We start from the raw sequence: 11685 nt of genomic DNA, 5'->3' as shown, positions 1-11685 counted from the left end.
GACGGGTGTCAGCTAATTTCTGCAGAAGGATTGTAAAGCAAACTGTGCATGTTGATGTTTCAGAAGCCTAAGCTGCGGAATGGCTAGATAATAGAGAGGGGAATGGAACTATTTTCTCAAATTTCTTTTAAATTAGAAAATGTTTCCCCCTGTCTTTCTAAAGCTTGAGCTACTGAGTCAATTCCACTCAAGCTGATTCTTGAAGATACAGGGAATATTTCATTTAAAGGAGCAGTAAAAGTGTCAAAAGATACTTTATCAAGGTCTCTTTTAGATTGAAGATAACAAACCATCTTATAACAAATATAGACCCCCAACAGAAAGCTCTGTAATTTCCACTACAGCAAAAGCTTCTATAGTCTCTGTCTCTGTCTCCATTGTCGCTGCTGGAATTTTTTTGCGTAGCCGTGTACAATCTGTTTTAATCACTGCAAGCATTTTCTTCATTTAGTAAATTAATGCTAGCTTTATTTGACTGGTTTATTTCTCAGCATCATATAGTTTATGGAACCTGGCTGGAGTTTAGGCTGTTTCTTTGAATAGGGCAAACAGATTTTCATAACTGTGAAGGAGACGTCAAAAGATGATGCACCATAACATTCTATTTGTATAGAATAATTTATACGAGAAGAGGGGGAAAAATGCAATTAAGCTCATAAAACTTGTCCCAGCAATGATCCAGGTCAAGGGGCTAATTGTGAATTGCATGAATAGAAGTCACTTGCCCAACCACATTAAACAGTCTTGATAACATCATCCAGAAGAGCCAGTTATTTTGTGTGTTGTAAAGAGGTTCTGTTACCATTTAAAAATGGCTCACAGAGGGTGGAAAAAAATAATGCAGGGTGATTTTTAAGGGGATCTGATGCTGCTGAGAGGCATAGTAAAGTAGCTTTATACCAGAGGGCTGAAGTGAAAGCCCTTTTAGAGAGCGTGAACTGCCTATATTTTAGCATTGATTTTATGCATTGAATGATCACAAAACACACCTAAGATAGAATTAAGGCTGAATACACCTTAACTGAACAACTTGATAATTCCAGTTCTTTCTGAAAACCATGTACCTTTTCTAGTTGTAAATAAGAGTTAAGATGACAATCACTTGGCAAAGTTGGTTAAAAATGCTTTGGCTGTATTTTTTTTTTTTTTTTACCCTAGTTTGTTGGGTTTTGTGCATTTTGGAGAGCACTTTGTGCATAGCCGATTTCACTGTTCTCTGCTGTGTGGTCAAATAGACCCTGATCCTGCAAGTTTGTCTGGTGGGTTAGGCTGTCACACCAATGTGGAAACCCATTTGGGTCCACAATAAACCTCCCCAGGAAAGTGCAAGCATGCAAAGACTGCCTGCCCAGGAAGGCATCTACCAGAGAGACTTCGCTTAGGGAGAGGCAATTTGTACCTCTCTGCACCCAGGGGTGACCATACTCCCGGTCTGTATCAAAACTGTCAGGGCAGTGAAGGAAGTAGCTCCAGTTTATTATTTATAGCTTTTCTATGGCACTTATTATAGTGTCTGAGCATCTCAACAAGATTAATGAATTCATCCTCTTAACACCTGTGCAGTAGGAAAATTTTAATGCCTTTTTACAGATGGGAAAATTGAGGCTCAGAGAAGGAAATGACTTGCCCAAGGTGTCAGAGAAAGCCTAACACCTTGTCTATTCTACAACTTAATTTGGTATCACTTATGTCGTTCTGGGTCATGAATAATCTACCCCCCTGAGTGACAAAAGTTATACTGACCTAAGCTCCAAGCACTATGTCAGCAGGAGAACTTCTCCCACTAACATTGCTACCGCCTCTCGTGCGAGGTGGAATAATTAAGGTGGCGTTCTCTCCCGTCGGCTTAGAATGTCTCCACAAGTGCCACAGCAGAGCTGCTGGAAGTGCTGTAGTGTGCATAGGCGGTGGGTATAATAGGCCAGGCAATGCTAAACCTTCCTTGGCATAGCCGCCACTGGATGCTTGGGCCATGATGGCCCCACCTGTGCTCTGCCTCTTCCAGTCCCTGGTCTGCCCCTTTCCCGAGGCCCCCACTGCCTGCTGCTGCCTGATGAGTCCCTCCTCTCCTTCACTTCAGCCCCTCTCTCTGGAGGTTCCCACCGCTTGCCATGTCCTCCTTCTCTTCTACCCTCATGCTAGGCTGCTCTCCCTGTCTCTGGGGGAGGGGGATGGAGAGGAGGAATGCAGGGAGCAGCAGGAAGTGGGGGCCTCATGGAGAGAAGAGGATCAACCCAGGGAATGGTTGGGGAGAGGCTGTGGCAGAAGAGTGGGGACACAAAGCCAGCCTCCCCCTAGGGAAGTCTCACTTGCTACCCTGGGTAGCGTAGATGTAGCCTAAGCAGAGCTAGGGACAGAACTCAGCTCACCTGAATCCCAGTCTAGTGTCTTTACCACAAGACGATCTTCCCTCTCGGAGCTTTCTAGTCTGTCTGTAGAGGATGATACCAGGATAACATTAGGTTATCTGGCTGACAGTGGGATGATAGATGGGGAGAGTGTTGCCTCTGACCCTACAATATTTGAAGGGGAAGATGCAAATGTCACAGTTTTGCGGTAACTGCACCTTTACCCCCTCTCTGTGGTCTGCTTCAGGAATGGCCTCTCACATTTCAGGCCTCTAGTCGTTACCTCTCTTTGGGCAGGGACCCATGGCCCTCTCCCTCCTGACTGGGACTCCAGGGAAATACACTGTGATTCTCTTCTGCAGGTATCACCAAGACACCAGCCTCTGAGTTTACCTTTCTCTTCAAGGGCTATGACCATGGAATGCCAGCAGTTGTAAGTAACCAAATTGTTCTTTCAAAGGCAGAGTACATTTAGATAAAGACAAAAGCATCCATAGAAACATATGAAACAAAGAGGTCGAAATGCTTTTCTGTTAGCTCCCCCATCAGTCCTATGGAGTCCCTGGTGAGTAGAGTGACCAGACAGCAAGTGTGAAAAATCGGGACAGGGAGTAGGGGGTAATAAGAGCCTATATAAGGGAAAAGAGCCAAAAATCAGGACTGTCCCTATAAAATCAGGACATCTGGTCACCCTACTAGTGAGTTTCAGTCCATCCAGTCTTTCAGCAGGGTTGATTCCTTATTTGAATAAAAAGCAGCCCCTNGCCAAGCACTATGTCAGCAGGAGAACTTCTCCCACTAACATTGCTACCGCCTCTCGTGCGAGGTGGAATAATTAAGGTGGCGTTCTCTCCCGTCGGCTTAGAATGTCTCCACAAGTGCCACAGCAGAGCTGCTGGAAGTGCTGTAGTGTGCATAGGCGGTGGGTATAATAGGCCAGGCAATGCTAAACCTTCCTTGGCATAGCCGCCACTGGATGCTTGGGCCATGATGGCCCCACCTGTGCTCTGCCTCTTCCAGTCCCTGGTCTGCCCCTTTCCCGAGGCCCCCACTGCCTGCTGCTGCCTGATGAGTCCCTCCTCTCCTTCACTTCAGCCCCTCTCTCTGGAGGTTCCCACCGCTTGCCATGTCCTCCTTCTCTTCTACCCTCATGCTAGGCTGCTCTCCCTGTCTCTGGGGGAGGGGGATGGAGAGGAGGAATGCAGGGAGCAGCAGGAAGTGGGGGCCTCATGGAGAGAAGAGGATCAACCCAGGGAATGGTTGGGGAGAGGCTGTGGCAGAAGAGTGGGGACACAAAGCCAGCCTCCCCCTAGGGAAGTCTCACTTGCTACCCTGGGTAGCGTAGATGTAGCCTAAGCAGAGCTAGGGACAGAACTCAGCTCACCTGAATCCCAGTCTAGTGTCTTTACCACAAGACGATCTTCCCTCTCGGAGCTTTCTAGTCTGTCTGTAGAGGATGATACCAGGATAACATTAGGTTATCTGGCTGACAGTGGGATGATAGATGGGGAGAGTGTTGCCTCTGACCCTACAATATTTGAAGGGGAAGATGCAAATGTCACAGTTTTGCGGTAACTGCACCTTTACCCCCTCTCTGTGGTCTGCTTCAGGAATGGCCTCTCACATTTCAGGCCTCTAGTCGTTACCTCTCTTTGGGCAGGGACCCATGGCCCTCTCCCTCCTGACTGGGACTCCAGGGAAATACACTGTGATTCTCTTCTGCAGGTATCACCAAGACACCAGCCTCTGAGTTTACCTTTCTCTTCAAGGGCTATGACCATGGAATGCCAGCAGTTGTAAGTAACCAAATTGTTCTTTCAAAGGCAGAGTACATTTAGATAAAGACAAAAGCATCCATAGAAACATATGAAACAAAGAGGTCGAAATGCTTTTCTGTTAGCTCCCCCATCAGTCCTATGGAGTCCCTGGTGAGTAGAGTGACCAGACAGCAAGTGTGAAAAATCGGGACAGGGAGTAGGGGGTAATAAGAGCCTATATAAGGGAAAAGAGCCAAAAATCAGGACTGTCCCTATAAAATCAGGACATCTGGTCACCCTACTAGTGAGTTTCAGTCCATCCAGTCTTTCAGCAGGGTTGATTCCTTATTTGAATAAAAAGCAGCCCCTTCTCCCTCCCTCCCCAACCCCGGTAAAACTCAGCCTTTTATACCAAAAACACTTTCTCTGGGCTTGTCTATGTGGCAATTTAATGTGCAGCAAGCCAGGATGTGAATCTACAGCCCATGAGATGGCTGCACGCTAGCTGGCCATGATGACTCTGCTGCCATGGAGTTGCATACAATCTCTGTCCCACAATGGTCCATAAATAGGATGATCATATGTCCCATTTTGGCTGGGGCAGTCCCTTTTTTAAGCCCTGTCCTGTCTGTCCCAACTTTTTTTTCCAAAAGGAGGCATTTGTACCGTTTGCTCTTGTTGATGTGATCAGTTGGCAAGAGCAAATGGGACAAATGCCCACTTTTGTCAATAAAGTAGGGTGTGGTGTGGAAGGGGCGAGCGGAGATGCCAGCCCAGCACAGGGGGTAGAAAGGGCTGGGTCGGGGGAGAGCTTTCCAGCATGCTGCACTCCCCCCCCCACCAGGATTCCAGTGACCAGCAACAGCATGGCGAGGGGGCCCTCAGGTGAACAGCTGGGGGTGTCCCGTTTTCTCTTTGGGAAATACGGTCATTGTATCCATAAAATGTTCATAAAGTTAATACAGTAGTCCCCCCAAATAGATAGATTTTTGACTTTCAGCAATTTTAGGTTTTTTTTAAACTGCATCAATCTTGTGTTTTATTGCTTGAGGTCCCATGTATTTCCAGTCTTAACTCTATCATAACAAAGCTTTGTGTTTGAATTTCCTGGGTTTTTTTGTTTCGTTTTTAAGTTTTTGTTTTGGTGAGTTTTCTTGTTATGGCAACATCTCTTAAATATGTAGTCAATTCATGTCAACATGTTTAATATTATTATTAGTGATACAACATGGGAGTTGAAAGTTCAAATTTTCCTCTCCAGATTCCCTGGGGAAGGTAATTTTTGAATACATTGAAATTAACAATCCTTTTCAATGATTGATTACACTCGAATGAAAGACTCCATTTCTGTATTTTGCAACAAACCTTGGCCAATGTGTCTTGAAATGCCAACAAATCACAGATAGAGGGGCACTGGTAAATAAATAGTTAAGGCAAAATGTGTCAAGGTTGGTTGCCTAAAGTTAGGCAGCTATATTCATATTTAGGAACCAAAATAAGTGCTTGATTATTAAAGGTATTGAGTACCTGCAGCTTACATTGATTTTCACCTGAGACAAAGGATGATCGTATGCTCAAGCACTCAGGAGATCTTGGCTCAGTTCCTGACACTACCACAGATGACTTAACTTTGATATAACCTGTCAGCCTCAGTTCCCCACTGGTATTATGGGGATCGTAACAAATTTATTTCTCGTTTTCCATGTCTGTCTTATCTATTCAAGCCCTGATCCTGGATAGGGGTAGCTGGCTGCACCCATAAGAAAGCCTCATTGAAGACAATGGGACTCTGCACTGGTCTAACAACACAGATCCATTGCAGGGTACATCTAAAGTGCCCAAAAAATAAAAAAATAACAACCCACAACTGTGAATCTCAGAACCTAGGTCAATTGACAGGCTTGTAGTATGGGGCTAAATATAGCAGTGTAGATGTTCCTGTGTGGCCTGGCATCTGGGCTCTGAAACTGGTGAGGGGGTAGGTCTCGGAGCTCAGGATTCAGCTCAAGCAGGAATGTTTACACTGCTATTTTTAGCGCCATAGTTAGTTCACCCAGGCTCTAAGACTCCCTGCCATGATTTTTGGCATTGTAGACATACACTCAGATTGCAAGTTCTTCAGGCAAGGGCTGTCTTACTATCGGTATGTGCTGTGTCTGGCACAGTGGGATTCCAATCTACACTGGAGCCTCTGAAGCGCTACAGCAATATGAATAAATGTTGATAATGGATCAGCACCCCCTGAAAATCATGCCATTTTGATTTGGGTGGCTCATTATGGATCTGTTTGCCTAATTTTAGGATCTCAAGTTTGAACTTTTTGGCCCAAGTTTCTAAACCCTTTTGAGAGTTTGCTAACTCTGGAAAAATGGTATTCAAGTCAGTGGCACCTCTCTGATTTCCATTGCTATAACCAAGAGAAAAAACATGGATCTCTAGATATAAACCATTAATAATAAAACAACATAGTAATGTGTGGTGTTTCTGAAATTATCACTCTGTCTGGTTCTCTGTGTGAAAATGGGCAAGAGAAATCTCTGGAAAAACTGCATACACAGACCTTAAAAGGGTACCAATTTTGCAGGACAAAATCTTTTGTTGTTGTCTTCAAATTTGTTTCAAATATGCTGGAGAAGCTTGTCATAAAATTCTGATTTGAATTTAAGCCCAGTGCATGTGATTAAGGAGACAGCTGTTAATTGTTCATGAAATTAATTGAATGGTGAAAATCTAGTTGTTTTCATGGGATTTATTCATGGTGTCTATAATCGTATTTTAGGAAGTGGAATCTCCAGAGTACATTATTCTTCCTAAATTATAACACATTCATATATCTCTTGCCATCCCATATTCTGGAGCTGAGCAGGCACAACTTTAAAAATGGGATTCCAGAAACTCTTCATATCAAAGTAAAATGCTTGTTTTTCATACAGGAATTAGAGTGTAACATAATTGGGCTCACTGAAATGAGTTCAACATCTCTTAGAGAACAAAATCATTGAGCCTAGAGACTGAATTTAACAGCCTAATAGAAATATGCAGGTGAANTGATACAACATGGGAGTTGAAAGTTCAAATTTTCCTCTCCAGATTCCCTGGGGAAGGTAATTTTTGAATACATTGAAATTAACAATCCTTTTCAATGATTGATTACACTCGAATGAAAGACTCCATTTCTGTATTTTGCAACAAACCTTGGCCAATGTGTCTTGAAATGCCAACAAATCACAGATAGAGGGGCACTGGTAAATAAATAGTTAAGGCAAAATGTGTCAAGGTTGGTTGCCTAAAGTTAGGCAGCTATATTCATATTTAGGAACCAAAATAAGTGCTTGATTATTAAAGGTATTGAGTACCTGCAGCTTACATTGATTTTCACCTGAGACAAAGGATGATCGTATGCTCAAGCACTCAGGAGATCTTGGCTCAGTTCCTGACACTACCACAGATGACTTAACTTTGATATAACCTGTCAGCCTCAGTTCCCCACTGGTATTATGGGGATCGTAACAAATTTATTTCTCGTTTTCCATGTCTGTCTTATCTATTCAAGCCCTGATCCTGGATAGGGGTAGCTGGCTGCACCCATAAGAAAGCCTCATTGAAGACAATGGGACTCTGCACTGGTCTAACAACACAGATCCATTGCAGGGTACATCTAAAGTGCCCAAAAAATAAAAAAATAACAACCCACAACTGTGAATCTCAGAACCTAGGTCAATTGACAGGCTTGTAGTATGGGGCTAAATATAGCAGTGTAGATGTTCCTGTGTGGCCTGGCATCTGGGCTCTGAAACTGGTGAGGGGGTAGGTCTCGGAGCTCAGGATTCAGCTCAAGCAGGAATGTTTACACTGCTATTTTTAGCGCCATAGTTAGTTCACCCAGGCTCTAAGACTCCCTGCCATGATTTTTGGCATTGTAGACATACACTCAGATTGCAAGTTCTTCAGGCAAGGGCTGTCTTACTATCGGTATGTGCTGTGTCTGGCACAGTGGGATTCCAATCTACACTGGAGCCTCTGAAGCGCTACAGCAATATGAATAAATGTTGATAATGGATCAGCACCCCCTGAAAATCATGCCATTTTGATTTGGGTGGCTCATTATGGATCTGTTTGCCTAATTTTAGGATCTCAAGTTTGAACTTTTTGGCCCAAGTTTCTAAACCCTTTTGAGAGTTTGCTAACTCTGGAAAAATGGTATTCAAGTCAGTGGCACCTCTCTGATTTCCATTGCTATAACCAAGAGAAAAAACATGGATCTCTAGATATAAACCATTAATAATAAAACAACATAGTAATGTGTGGTGTTTCTGAAATTATCACTCTGTCTGGTTCTCTGTGTGAAAATGGGCAAGAGAAATCTCTGGAAAAACTGCATACACAGACCTTAAAAGGGTACCAATTTTGCAGGACAAAATCTTTTGTTGTTGTCTTCAAATTTGTTTCAAATATGCTGGAGAAGCTTGTCATAAAATTCTGATTTGAATTTAAGCCCAGTGCATGTGATTAAGGAGACAGCTGTTAATTGTTCATGAAATTAATTGAATGGTGAAAATCTAGTTGTTTTCATGGGATTTATTCATGGTGTCTATAATCGTATTTTAGGAAGTGGAATCTCCAGAGTACATTATTCTTCCTAAATTATAACACATTCATATATCTCTTGCCATCCCATATTCTGGAGCTGAGCAGGCACAACTTTAAAAATGGGATTCCAGAAACTCTTCATATCAAAGTAAAATGCTTGTTTTTCATACAGGAATTAGAGTGTAACATAATTGGGCTCACTGAAATGAGTTCAACATCTCTTAGAGAACAAAATCATTGAGCCTAGAGACTGAATTTAACAGCCTAATAGAAATATGCAGGTGAATGTACAATTAATTTTAATTACTAGACTATACATTGTTAGTTGCACAGCCATGAGTAAAATTAAAATGGCAATCACAATTAGAAAATTGCAACCTCATTGTGCAACAAATTAGTCACAAATTAAAAGTCCAGGAACTATTATACATCCACCGTATTGCTTTATGACCATTATTGCCCTGATATGGATTTTTTTTTCTTTAATGTCTTGTCCACCTCTTTACACCTTACCTTTGTTTAGGATCTTTGGCTCTTTCCCAGAATGCGAATCTATAAAGAGAAGTAATATAGATTAGAGGGTTATGACTTCCCCATTCACTGTTGGCAGATGACCATACAGGGCCAATCCTACTCACAGAAAGAGAGCACAGCACCGTTTGTCACACAGTCATTTCAATTACATTTTCGTAGCCAACCAAATGGTATTCAGGGGATAATAGCTGAGGTCTATATATGATCTGACCCTGTTATAAGATATCAAGCCAGCTGAAGAGGTGCATTTAGAGGCAGTAACTTACACCTTTGACTCCCCCACTCCCTGCTGTGTGTACATCACACCAGTAAGGGCCTCCTCAACACTGAGGTAGCAAATCCCTCGCTTATCTGTCAGTCCTGGTTTGCACCGGTGCAGCTCACAGCTTGTAGCAGCTTTCCCTGTCAGTGCAAGGGACTGGTACCAGTGTCGCTGCATTGATCTTTGGGCACCAAGGGCAGTAACAGGGGTCCAATCCCAGCTTTAGACAAGACCTTTGACTCCTTTAGACTCACTTAAATTCTCTGAGCCACACCCTTAGCTTTCTTCTGGCTGATGCAGCGTGTTGGTGATTCTTCCAGTAAAGGGCTGCTGGTGAGCTCCTGTTGTGGACCCTACGTCACCCCTCTCATAACCAGCCTGCTCAGCACTGGGGGTCTAGCTGAGCATCGCTGTGCTGTGGAGATCCTTGGAAGACAGAATGGCCCCTTGGGTGTGTGAGCACGTGATTGTTATCTGGAAAAGTGGTTCTCAATGTTTTCCATACTAGGACCCCTGAAACCATCCTCACTCTAGCCTTGGCCCCCTCTTATTAAGCAATGTGGGAAGGGCAAGCTCCTGACTCCTGGTTGTGACCTCTTGATTTAGAGTAACATTGACTTTGCTCCAAGTTATGCCAAATTCCAGGATGACTCTTAGCCAGCCCTAGGACTGGTGGCTCTCCCCACCTCTATGCGCACTAGGTGCACCTTGGCTGCAGTTGGGGAAGAGGGCCCAATCTTTATTAATATCAGACTTATTCCAGTGACTCCAGTTGTGCTGAGGGAGTCTAAGCTGGTGGAATGCACATGCCAAGGGGCTGAAAGAGAGGAATATAGCAAGATGACTAACAGAAGTGTGTAAAAATGTGTAGTGTGGTCTCCATGCCCACTTGGTCCTTGAGATCTTTTCTGAGATGACTAACAAGAAGGCCAGCTAATATGAATTGCAGTGGGGGGCATTTGTGATGAGGGTATTTATCAACTGGGGAGCTGGACTGAGGTCACAAAACTCATTTCAAATAAACCATTGAACAGTTCTCTGGTAGTAACGACATTTGGTCACTAGCATCTGGGGCTGGATTTTAACTGGTGACCTTGAGGTGAAGGACTTTGTATCCCATTATCTGTAATTTCCCTTTAGTCTTATGTAAACCTAAATGCTGATTGGCTGGTAGTATGATGTAAGCTAATTCAGTTCAAACTAGATGGAAGGATAAACAAAAATAGATCTGAGACTAGGGTTTTTTATTTCAAAAGGGCTAAATTTAAAGAATTAAGGAAATTAGGGAAGTGGATTGTACTGAAGAACTTGTGGATCTAAAGGCAGAGGAGGCCTGGACTTACTTCAAGTCAAAGTTGCAGGAAACTATCAGAAGCCTGCATCACCAAGAAAGGGTTAAAAAGTTCATAGACAGGAGTTGTTAGACCAAGCTATGGATGAGCAAGTATCTCAGAGAGGTGATTAGAAAAAGAGCAGAAAATGCCACAAGGAGCTGGAAGATGGAGGGATTAGCAAGGAAAAGCTGCCTTAATTGAAAGTCAGAACAGTTAGGGGATAAAGCTGAGAGAGGCCAAGAATAGCCAAAATGTGGTTGGACCATGCAAAGGAATAAAAACCAATAGTAAAAGGTTCTATAGCCACATAAAAAGAAGAAAACAAAGAAGAAAGATAAGAAGTGGACCACTAACACAGAGGGATGGAGTGGAGGTTAAGGATAATCTAGGCATTGCCCAATTATCTAACACCAGAGTACTTGCCTCAGTCTTTAAGAAGGCTACCGAGGATCTTGGGGATATGGTAGGGATGACAATATGGGAATGAGGATATGGAGGGTAGAGATTACCACATCCGACATAAGCCTAAAACTCGAATAGCTTAATGGGAACGAAATCAGAGGGCCAGATAATCTTCATCCAGAGTATTAAAGAACTGGCACATTGAATTGCAACTTAGCAAGAAATTTTACAATGAATCAGTAAACTCAGGGTTTGTATTCGTTACAACGTGGAGAATTGCAAACATAGTTTCCTATTTTTAAGAAAGGGGAAAAAAGCGATCCTTAAAATATTTAGACCTGGTTTAGTTTACATCTATTAGTATGCAAGTTCTTGGAAAAAATTTAAGGAGAGTAGTTGAGGACATGAGGTTCAAGGTGAATTGGACAAAATACACATGGTTTTACAAAAGGAGATTT

The sequence above is a fragment of the Chelonoidis abingdonii genome, chromosome 5, assembly GCF_003597395.2.
Source record: "Chelonoidis abingdonii isolate Lonesome George chromosome 5, CheloAbing_2.0, whole genome shotgun sequence".
Classification (NCBI taxonomy): domain Eukaryota; kingdom Metazoa; phylum Chordata; order Testudines; family Testudinidae; genus Chelonoidis; species Chelonoidis abingdonii.
Note: the sequence above shows the minus strand (reverse complement) of the source record.